Raw genomic sequence first — 13,208 nt, forward strand, 5'->3', positions numbered from 1 at the left:
TCAGAGTCTTGTTTTAATTTTCTTACTCTTGGTTACTTCACTGGAGACTCAACAGAGGAGCTCCTATTTCCACAGCATTTCTAAACAGACTGGATGAACAGAGGCAAGACTGCAGGTGTGTTTTAAAAATAATAATAGTAGTTCAAATAAAACAACTAAGTTATCAACATACCTGCCCGTTTGATTGATTACATTAAGAATTGCAAGTTTTCATATGAAAATGAGGCTTTATTTCGTTCAATCTGTGGTAATTTACATACATTTCTAGTACAAAATCTAAAGTCAGATTTAAATATGAATATTTTTTTCTGTTGTTTAAAAGTCTTTACAAAGGGCATTTTCTTAATTTCGCTTTACCACTCCATAATTCAGAGAGTATTGTGAAATAAAGTAAAAATAATTAATTAAATAAATAAATAAAATAAAAATATTCAACATTTTTTTGTAGATTAACATGTTGTTTATAATCAGGTAATTATAACAAACACATCCCTCTGTAAAACCCATTCAGAATATTGATAAAACTGTGATTAAACTAAATTAAAATTATATAAAAGCCAAAAGTAAAAGTGAAATAGTAAATAAATTCAAATTAAATTAAATCTATTAAAATTTTATAAAAATATTCAATATTTCAGTGTAGAATAAATGTTGTATATGAGGCAAATTATAAAGGAACACATCTCACTGTAAAGCTAATTATAAATATAGATGATATAGTGAAATAGAGAATAAATTCAAATAAAATTATATAAAAATATAAAAAATTTCTTTGTAGAATAAAATGTTGTATAGAACGAGGCTAATTATATATGAGCACATCCCTCTGTAAAAACTCATTCAGATAAAACTATGATTAAACTAAAATAAAATTATACAAAAGTATTTAGTAAAGTACAGAATAAAATGTTGTATGTAATGAGGCACATTATACAGTGCTCAGTATATATGAGAACACCCCATTTTGAAAATTAATGATTTTTTAACCCTTTTCTCAGTGAATATGGGTAATATATATTGGTGTAATTCAGGGGTCACCAATCTCGGTCCTGGAGGGCCGGTGTCCCTGCAGAGTTTAGCTCCAACTTGCCTTAACACACCTGCCTGGATGTTTCAAGTATACCTAGTAAGAGCTTGATTAGCTTGTTCAGGTGTGTTTGATTAGAGTTGGAGCTAAAATCTGCAGGACACCGGCCCTCCAGGAACAAGTTTGGTGACCCCTGGTGTAATTAAACAAAATAGATTTATTAAACAGAGATATTTATTAAAATTATATTTTAGTCACAGAACATCTTTAGAAATGGAAAGACAATACATTTAAATTCATGCTAAATATTTTTTTTAAATGACAACCTACAACATTTCAACAAAATTTTATATTTTTTCCCTAACATATAAATTTGGCCTACTAATTTTTGAACCATTATTGTAAGTTATTTTGTTAGATTAACTCCAGATTTGGCTTCAGTACTGACTAAACTAATGTATATGCACAAATATAATACTGAGAAGCATCCTATAGAAAATATTAATGTAATTGAGAGATTTGTGGGGGTGTGCTCATATTTGCTGGGCACTGTATATGAACGAGTCCCTCCCTAAAAACTCATTCAGAATATAAATAAAACTGTGAATAAAACAAAATATTCAAAAACTCTTTGTAGAATAAAATGTTGTATATAATGAGGCTAATTATATATGGACACATCCCTTTGTAAAACTAATTCAGAAAATAGATATGACTAAAACTGTAGTTTGGTGTATTTACGTGTTCCTAGTGGAAATTTACGAAAAAAAAAAACTCATTTAGAGAAAACAGCCTTTTAAAATATGTTTTGTAATTAAAATTACAACCATGCATAGATGAACTACAACAAATAGCACTGTCGCCTCACAGCAAGAAGGTCGCTGGTTCGAGTTCAGACTGGGTCAGTTGGCATTTCTGTGTGGAGTTTGCATGTTCTCCCCATGTTAGCGTGGGTTTCCTCCGGGAGCTCCGGTTTCCCCCACAGTCAAACACATGCGCTATAGGTGAATTGAATAAACTAAAATGGCCGTAGTGTATGTGTGTGAATGAGTGTGTATGGGTGATACCCAGAACTGGGTTGCAGCTGGAAGTGCATCTGCTGCGTAAAACATATGCTGGATAAGTTGGCGGTTCATTCTGCTGTGGCGACCGCTATTGAATAAAGGGATTAAGCCAATGGAAAATAAATGAACGAATGAAAAGAGCTCGAAATGTGTGTCTGTGTCTCACCTTAAAACAGAAGCAGAAAAAATGTGATCAGTGGACACAGACCTCTTAATATCTTATTATTCACTAAGGTTTACAGTAAGGAGATGTATTTGATAGACTCTCTTTTATTTTGGCGGCCATGGTATTTGCATTATTATTTTGCATGGATGTTTTGTATCTCATATCGTCTCCCCACCGCCAGTCGTTTATCCTTGTTCTTTTTGCTTACACAAAAATATTTGGGAGACAGAGCAATCAGTCTTACTTTGGCACACATTTCTGAACGGCGCCGTTGGTAAATTTGATCTTTGTATTGCTCCTTCACAGAAGCAACCAAACATGGCATACTTCTATGACATCAGCAGAAGTATGTTAATCTTTCTTTGTGAATTATAACAAGTCGTTTCTTCATTCTGCAAAAGAAGGTGTCTGGCGCGTCAGAGTGATGCATGCTTTACTCATGGAAATGTGATCTTACTGGCTGAGGCTGATGACTGATCTCCAGTGCAGGAAAACAACAACACCAGCTCCTTAGACATGCTTTAAACACACACGTGCAGCCTTTAGCCAAAGGAGACAACAAGGGCCTGGATAAGGAAAAGATAAATAACCCATTTTTTTTAAAAAAGGATGTTTTTGTGTCTGTACATAGGCAACTAATTTATATTTTTATTTTATTTAATATTCTGTTGTTGTCACTCGCATCATTAACCGTTAATGCATTTTTGTGCCCACATTAAATAAAATGTACAAATATATACACTGAGAATTTAAATGCAAGTGCCTACTAATAACTTTTGTGTGTGTGCATATATAGATACATACATTAGGGTCGTCACAATGCTGGAATTCGTAATCAAATGATACTGAAATTTTAAAAAATTTACATTTTTCGTTAACATTTAAGCTCTGTGGAGCACATTTTTAAACACAGATTGTCATTGTGTTCCCTTGCTCAACAAAAATAACTGAGATTGGCCGTGAAGGTCATCAGTTCACCGAAGTCACTACTGTTTACTGAGTTTAAACACAGATACAGGGACACTGGATGTTAAAGCCACGATTCATCAGTGGATTGCTCATATGTCAGCTTACAAACAGATCAGCTGATCTTTGCGGCTTCACTGTCTCTGAAGTTATGAAGTTAAACTCCAGAAACACGTTGAGTTTGGTGAACTTATGATCTTCACGGCCAACTACAGTAATTTCTAAGAACGTGACAACCCTAATATATATATATATATATATATATATATATATATACATATATATATATATATATATATATACTTTTTTTTTTTTTTTTTTTTTTAATTAATAATTAAAAGTTTTTCCAAGAAATTTCACAGAGATTTAAAAAAAAAAGATTACAGTATACTTTTGCAATATTATGTACTGCTGGCATGGCAAAGAATAAAAAATAGAAATAAGTAACCAACATTATTATGTTTTTAAAAAATGGGTAGAAAAAATAAAAAGGACAATTTTACAGGTGGGATAATCATTTTGCCTTCAACTGTAAGACTAAAAATATAAGAATAAGCAACCATGCTAAACCTTATTATATTTTAAATGATGACCGATTTCTTGCTGACAAATGGGGTTTGAAGGATATTATAGTATAAAGATTTAAAATGACAGTTAATTATTTCCTGCAACTGCACTATGATCCTTTATCAATATTATGTGATAAAAGATGCATGAAAACATTTTTGGCCAATAATCTATTATTACATTGAATGCTATGTTAGTGGGTGTCTTCTGCTAATTGGTTAAAAATGAAAAATAATCAATAATCGCTAAAATAAATAAATAAATCAGAAAATTATATATGTTAATGCACAGAAACAAACAAAAACAAACCTAAATGCAAAACTTTATTACATTGACATTTTTTTTGCAGATTTGTTCCTCTAAAGTTTCAATAGAACAGACTTGTTACCTCGGACTTTTTTGGTGTGATTCATTGGATTTACAACATTTTTTGAGGTTAGGTTGCAAATAATTTGTAAGGGCTGAATTTAAACAAATTAAGTTTAGTAATGTTCAACTTGATTTGTTTGTTTAAATTTAGCCCATATAAACTGTTTGAAACCACTTACCTCAAAAAATTGAGTAAATCCAATTAATATTTTTTTTCAATGTGTACATGCAGTCACCACTCAAATCCACACTTGTTTCCATAATCAAAGTTTTGCCGGGGACTTCTACCTTTCCTCCAGGCTTCAAAAGTTCACCCAGGAGCCAGTGATAATTGGCGGGGTTACAGTCGGAGCACCAAACTCTCAGACGCACAAAGACAAGTTTTCCAGTATTCTGGAGGGAAGTGCACTTTCCTAAGCGCCATCCTAAACGGCTTTGGCACTTTTGAGGGCTTGATATACAGTGGCATCCTGCAATCTATGGCGCGTTTTAGAAGAGATGGAGAAAAGGGATGGAAGCGGGGGGTGAAGCCGGTCCCAGGAGAGGCACCACTTCCCCTTGTTTATGGGGCATCCTAATTGGGCCAGTGTTGTCAGACAGTGTGATGTGACTTCTAAGGCGTCGTTTCCCTGAGAAGTGTGTGTTTGAGTGTTTGCTTGTGTGCACACATGGCGTTCAGACTCTGCCCTGTGGCTTCCACTGCTGTTTCCTGTGTGAGCGGCCCAGACTCGCCGTCCTCCTCCTCCAACCCTCCCAAACGTATCATCTCCGCCACCGCCGCCACACGCGTGGAGGTTCGCCCACCTGCGCTCTGCCCGCCAGAAAGCCGCAGGTTCAGAGCGCTGGATGGCAGGAACTTCCCGATGTCGCCCCCTTCTTTTTACTCCGCTGCTTCCAGCTGAGGAAGAGTGGGTGAATACGGCAAACTTTACCTGCTACGCCACGCTCGTATTTATAGCTTGGGTTTTTGCATGTGCTTTTTATATATATATATGCATCTGCTTACCGACTGACAGCGATTTTTATCTTGTTTTCATGTCTGGCAGTGACACAGATATTGTACATGCCACATGCAAGAGGGAAAAGTGCATAAACATTCATATTTGTGTGATTTATTTTTTAAGAATTGTGATTTAGAAAAGTTAATATTAATAATTCATAAAGGTTCTTATACAAAATGTTTATTTTAGCTCTCTTTTGATTATTTTTAGCTGCAATCAAGGCTGTTTATGTGTTAACGTAATAAAACGTTTTATTTATATAATGTAAAATGCAGCTCAAAGTGGTTCCAAGGTGGAAAAAAAGGATAATCAATAGGTCAAATGCTTTTCAGAAATAAAATATTAAAATATGGCTGAAATAATGTGTCAAGTTAGTTTTAGGGATATAAGTATCTGTAAACATTTCTGACCTGTACTTATTAAAATACAGAAACAATTTTTTTTGTTCAATATTATTTATTTATTTTGAATTAATGAAATCTTATTGCTGACAAATGGGTAAAATCTATTGGCTTGAAGCAAAGTGGCAAATTCTGAGGAAACAATTCTTGTTCAAAATACGGCAGACTGGATATTCTGGTGTATATATATTGTGATATGTTTAATCAGAGTAAAAATAAAAAATATTGATTGATTTTAGTTGCAAATTCAATTCAATTAAATTCAATTCATGTTTATTTCTATAAAGCTTTTACAAATGTAGATTGTGTCAAAGCAGCTTAACATAGAAGTTCTAGTAAACTGAAACTGTGTCAGTCCAGTTATCAGAGTTGAAGTTCAGTTTAGTGTGGTTTAAATTTCACTGCAAATAGGGCTGTTAACTTCATAAAACAATTTATTTCTATAACCTAAAATGTAGAACAATTTAATTCACAGGTGAGCATAAATCATAATCATAATAAATAATTAAATAAGACTGATCAATTATACAAAAAAGTGCTAAAAATAATCACAATTACTCATGCCCCCTGACCTGTAACTATAAAAACACATTTTCCACCAGTGACGCAATCTTGTCACTTTCCTGTTATTTTCTAAGTTCTGGCAACTTTAGCCACCAAACCACATTTGCCAAAAAACAATAACAGAACAAGAGTAAAGACGTCCAAACAGGATGTGTTTTTACTTCCAATAACAACTAGATGGTGCTCAATGAAACAGAACATCTCAATATTCTTTTTAAAAAGATGTCTTAAAGGAATAGTTTAACCAAAAAGAATACAAAAAAATAAAAATAAATTACTCACAGGCCAGTAGTTCCAAACGTGTGGCGAACACAAATGAAGATAGTTTGAAGAATGTTGGAAGTCAAAACTCTTAAAGTTCTGGAATATTGGAGGATTAGTGAATGGTGACAGAATAATTTTTTTTTCCTTTAAAAACTGAGATGCTGAAAAAAAACCAACAGACTAAACACAATTTCCAGGATTTGAGTACAGAAAATAACAACAACAGACAATTCTACAATGTCTACTCAACAAATGACTTCTACATCCACAAACATTTATCTTTAAGTGTTTTTCATTTAGGTTTTTTTTTTTGCCTTCAAATATTGTAACATGCAATTAACTGTGACTAATTAATTGTCACATCATGTAATTGATTTTACTATATAGAATACTTTTTTTTTGCAGATTTTTTCCCTTTAAATCTGAGATGCTGAAAAAAACAACAAGACTAAACACAATATCCAAAATATAAATAACAGAAAATAACAACAACTTTTAAAGACACTTTTATAATGTCTACTCAATAAATAATTTCTCCACCACAAACATTTCTCTTTAAGTGATTTTCATTTAGGGGGCTTTTAGCCTCCAAATATTAAAAGCGGCAATTAATTGCTATTAATTGATTGTCACATCATGTAATTAATTACATTAAAAGTTTGAACAGACCGACAGCCCTGCTTGCAAGAAAACATGCTTAGTTTGAAGATAACTTTGAGAACTAGGCGTAAATGGTAAAAGACAAAACAAAAAAACAAAAACAAAGGCAGAAATAAACTCCATTTGGCAGTTGGAAATCAAACAGCTGTGAGAATAGACTGTGTGCAGGAGAAAAATAGGGGTCCACTCTGGGGGTGAAAATGCACCAGTTAACATCCTGTAAACAGGGCCAACAAAGGCGAGATTTGAATAATAGTGCAGAACAGTACACGGAGGTTACCAATTATTTTTGCATAAGCAGTTTGAGATATCTCTCTCTCCCTCCCTCTCTCCCTCCCTCTGTGTTTAGCATTGAACATCTCTTTCTCCACTCGCGGCTCCTCAAACAGAAATCTTTGAGCACGGGGTAAAGCTTTGTTTTCTGCCATTTGATGGCATTGCAATCCCAGTTGCTTTAAATAATTCATCACGTGCAGATTTGCTTTAAAATAAATTAGATTGTTTTCTCTGAGAACCGACTTTAAAATGCTTCGCATCTAAACAAAGCAGTATGATAATTGTGACTTTGAAAGTTTTCTTTTTCTTTTTTTGCAAAGATCATTTGAATTTAGCAAATGTAAATGTATCAATTGTGAATTTTCCAAAGCATTTTTATTTACATTAGAGTGTAATGTGCAATGCATACATTTATTTGACCCTTATTATGAGAAAGAAAAAATAATAACAACCTGAAACCAAAAAGGTAATTAGTTAGAAGTAATTCATTAGAAAATATTATTACACTTTGAGTAAATTCTTAAGCTCTTAAATGTAGCAGCATGGTTTTAATTACCTGGATTTTAAATGTTTGTATATTTAATTACTATCACTTGCTTTTTGGGTTAAAGCATTATGTTTATTCGTTCATTTCTGTTCTACTTTTTTATTATTATTTAGTTTTAGTTCATGAAAAACCAGCACTCTTATAACGTCATAATCTGTAGTTTTCAATTCTAATTTTATTTTTCGAATACAGGATTCTGATACGGGATCTGGCTCCAAATCAAAATAATCTAGCCTTTTTAATACACAGAGAGCATATTAAATGCAAGTTTTTTGCCTTAATGATTCAAATAATGTTTGTGAAAAAATATAAAAATTTGGGTGAAATAATGTGACATTTTTATTCAGCGATATATTTGTAGCATATGTATTTTGACCAGTAAAGAATATCAAATTCCAAATTTAAAAAATGATATATTTAAATTAAAACAAAGAGTATTTAAATGATAAAGATTTAAAGGGGATAATCGGTTTTGTTATATTTAAAAAAAAAAAAAAAAAAAAGTAAAAAAAAATAAAAGGTAGGTTTATGTTAAGTTTACCTATCTACAGTAACTACAAACCCACTTAGCTCTGGAGGGAATATGAATAAATACATACAGTTTAAGACATATAAGTAAAAATGTAGTATTAAAGTTGGTGATTTGAAAACAAATCCAGATTTTCCAAATAAAATATGGTTTTCTCTATCATTGCTGCATTGAATATTTCCATAAAAACCTGTTGTCAGGCTGAAATCTAGTAAGGTCAAATCAGTCTTAGTCAGGTGTGTCAAACAGCAGTTTAGATTCAACCCTGTCCAGCTAATAAAGTCATTGGACAAGCAAAGGTTATGTGTGCTGGAGAAGGCTTAGAACTGAGATCTTAGTAAAAGTGTTGAATATTAAAAGTGCAGTATTTAACAGTGCTGATTTTTTTTTGCTGTGTCTGTACACCACAAACTGACACAGCACAGCACCTGTCTCTCTCCAGAGTCACACTTCACTGCCAAAAACTCTCCGCTTCCTGTTGGGGACTCTATTAAGCTGAATTTTGCAAGACTAGTATCCTTTATTCATAGTGGTCTCTTAAAACACTAGGGTTTCACACTCATGCATAGTTAACTGTTAATGCAAAATGCTTGTATGAAGCAGCAACAATTACTGTCTCGCATCATGCTATCAATCCCCAGGATAACACATGTCAAAAAGCCTCCAGTTAAACACCTGAACCCAAATAAACCAGCAGATTACTTCATTACAGGTCAGATGCGTTAAAAAGTACTATAGTAATTTATAGTATAGTGTTTTGTCTTGTAAAGTGTATTATACTGGATATGTTGTAGTATTTACAACACTTTGCTACACTGTAAAACCGAACAGTCAACTTTATCAATTGAAATGAGCGTAGTTAACTCAAAATTCACTGAAAGTTAATTCTACTCATTTGAAAAGAGTTTTGAACTCAGTCTTGAAGCTAACAAGTTAATTAAATACCCCATTACTTCAACTTAAGTTCACAGTACTCATATTAGTTTTTTAGCTCAAATGGTTTGTAGAAATCGGTTTTCTTCAAATGGTTCGAGTTGCCTTAACTTATTGAGCTTTACAGTACTCAATTGGTTTGAGTTCTCTTCATTTATTGGGTTTTACTGTGCTCAAATTGCTTTATTTACTCAAATGGGTTAAGTTCACAGTACTCATTAGGATTAGTTTATGAACTTAAATTGTTTGTTGCAATGGGTTTCCTCAAATGGTTAAAGTTACCTTAACTTACTGGGTTTTACAGTGTAATGAACGCTACTGCATATCATAGTTTGACTGAAAATGGTAATAAATACTGTATTATACTTTAGTTTTTACTACAGTAAACTGTAGTGTGTTGTAGTTTAATGCACCTTATAGTTATAAGCACTAAATCTACAATATTGAGTCACTTGTTTATATTATTATGGTTGTTGTGTTACCATAGCCATTATAAAATCCACCACAGCAGATTAAATGAAGTATTTTACTGTACTATAGTTCAAAAACACTATATAGTAGGGTTGTCATGATACCATTAATTCATGTCGATACTATACCAGCTGAAGTATTGTGATATCAAGTAGTATTGCGATACTGTAATTCAAAATCCAAATCCATGAAATGTCAGAAAAATACTATATTTTATTTGTTCTAATAGGCCTACTTGAATTAAATTAATAATTCTCTTTTTGATGAAAAAAGTATTTGCACGTCTCTTCACCTAAAATGTATTTATACCACCAAAAATACATTAAAATAAACGATACTACCATGGTAACAGTAAACCATGCAACCCTACTATATAGGACTTACTATAAATTACTATAGTATTTTTTTCTTGGCAGAGCAATAAAAGAGGTCTCAATTCTAAAGTAAAAGAAGAAGAAGAAAATAAATGTTTATTTTTTCCCCTCCGCTTGGTTCATATAATGACCAACAGCTGTTACACCTGCCACAATGAAAAAAAAAACATCATAAACATTGATTTGGTTTATTCAAGCACAATTTTAATGAACATCTCAAAGGCAAAGAAAGAAAAAAGAAAGAAAGAACATTTTCACTGATGTTTTAATGTAAAATTCACATTTATTGTTCTTATTAAAAAGCAAGCTACTGTAGATCCCAAATATGAATAAAAAAATTTGATAATTTCTTAAATTTGAATACGCATAATTTGCCAATCACCCATGGTTAATAAAAAAAAAATGAAATAAATGAGGCCTACTTATTTTCTAAACAATATGCTCACTGCAACATGTTTCCAAGTAAAGGCCACGGAGAAGTGAACTAAAGTGTGAAGAGCATTATTTTGCAAGAGTAATAGGAGAGAAGTGTTTTGTGCTCGTTTATTTTTATCGTGCTCGGGAGCTGCGAGAGGAATGACAGATTGAAGGATTCGGTGGGCGTCTGCTTTTTCGCTCGAGTGTCCTGTGTGTAGTTCACACATGCCCACCGTCGCTCCTCACAGAACGCCAAATGCCAAACCATTCACTGCTCAAAATGTCCAAGAACAACCTGCAAGAAACGCGTCCAAATACACTCGTTTTTATTTCCTAATTATACACTCATTTTCTGCTCGCTTTACTCGCCTCCCTTAACTTTCTGCAAGGCAATTCAGAATGTAATATAGACTTTGTAATATACAGTTTAAGTCAGAATTATTAGCCCCCCTGTTTTTTTTTTGTCCCCAATTTCTGTTTAATGAAGAGATTTTTTTTTTCAACACATTTCTAAACATTATAGTTTTAATAACTCATTTCTAATAACATGATGACAGTAAATAATATTTTACTATATATTTTTCAAGACACTTGAAGCTTTAAGGGACATTTAAAGGCTTAACTAGGTTAATTAGGTTAACTAGGCAGGATAGGGTATTTCGGAAAGTTATTGTACAACAATGGTTTGTTCTGTAGACTATCGAAAAAAATATAGCTTAAAGGGGCTAATAATTTTGACCTTAAAATGCTTTTTAAAAGATAAAAAAATTGCTTTTATTCTAGCCGAAATAAAACAAATAAGACTTTCTCCAGAAGAAAAAATATTATCAGACATACTGTGAAAATTTCCTAGCACTGTCAAATATCATTTGGGAAAATAAATAAATAAATCAAAGGGGGGCTAATAATTCTGACTTCAACTGTACATCTTTCAGGTAATGTACTAAAAAAGAAATGTAAAAAGAGTAAATGTTCTGCACATCCATAAATCAATAAATGTAAAATATAATTTCAAAGCCTCCTCAAAATTGATTTTCAAAAGTTAGCAATGCAAAGTATTTAAAAGACCATCTGTAAAATTCTTAGCTCTTCTGGATTTATTAAGTACGCTTTTGAGTAAAATGTTATTATTTGTTTTAGTCCAAAATAGTTATTAACATTTATAGAATTATTTACGTATTGTTCTTATAGAAAATTAGCCAGAATAACAAATGTTTTTATTTTTAAATTTGTTGTTATAATATTGATTTCTTAACTAAAAATTATATAAACATGTTTATAAACACAGAACATTTTTGTTTATGGACATAAAATATCTAAATGTCACATTATTGATTTAAAATTAGGAAGAAATGGCGTTATTTTACAGTTTAAAATAAACATCCTTTTAACATCATACTGTAAATCAAGTGGTCTCCTAATTTCCACAGAATACATGTGACATTTATAAATAACTAATAATTTTTCCACTTCTGATTTTTATTTTATGAGTGGGTTGCATCAACTTATACCAGTAAACAAACAAAAAAACAAACATCATCTTCACCTGTAACCCATAAATACTGTCTTGTGATTTTTATTTATTTTTTTTAAATTACATGAGGTATGAGGGGAATAAAACTCTCCTATAACAATGAACAATTAAAATCTTATTCCTGGGTTGAGAAATTAAATTTAATGAATGTCGAGCTCTGCAACAACAGATGGTCTTCTTATACAAAATACAAAGATAGATTCCTTGTTTGAAGACCGCCTGATCAAATGCCAGTGGTTATCAATTAGGAGCAGAGTGATGGTTAGTGAGCGGGAACATAAAACACTGTCTCCTCCTCCACACACACACACACATCGTCTACCTTTACAAACACATACATTCATAAACACTACCTTCAAATCGAATCAGAATAATATTATACTACTCACGTTAGAATTATATGCGACGGAAGACTTTATTATATAATTGAAAGACTGATTTTTCTTTCATTTCAGGGTCACAAATTTACAAATATGACAGCTGAAAAAATATATACACAATAAAACATGAAAAAATTATAATAATAAAACATGATTTTCCAAGTTAGGTACCCGGCTCATTTAGTTTTGCGAGTGTGCTGAACTAAAACTAGATCACTTACTCATTTTCTCTGTAATATGTTTACCAAAAATAAAAAAATTATTCAAGTGACTGAATATGTAAATGAATGAACGAGAGAATGAATACAGAAGGAAATGACCACAGCCATCTTCATATTTGCAATATGATTCTCAGGCTCCATAAACAGTAATGGAGTGTGGTAATATATACTGCAGCCCAACTGGAGAGAGCAATTAAGACGCTGCTCAGATTTAGTAGAAACGAAGCTACTCCACACAAGCCAAGGAGGTAATCGTGAGACAGCCTTGATTGTTTTGTAAGAAGATGCGTTCCCTTTAACTTTTTAAACACTCCGGCATCTACAGAGACTCTGTTTTAATGGAAATAAGCGAGTCTGGGAGGGGAGAGAGAGAGAGAAAAAAGGTCTAAGTTTTTCTCATTTATTTACTTCCCTAAATGCATTCTTAATCATATAAAAATTAAGGAAATAAGAATAATTAAAAAATGGAAAATTTTT

The sequence above is a fragment of the Danio aesculapii genome, chromosome 17 (genome assembly GCF_903798145.1).
Source record: "Danio aesculapii chromosome 17, fDanAes4.1, whole genome shotgun sequence".
Taxonomy (NCBI): Eukaryota; Metazoa; Chordata; class Actinopteri; order Cypriniformes; family Danionidae; genus Danio; species Danio aesculapii.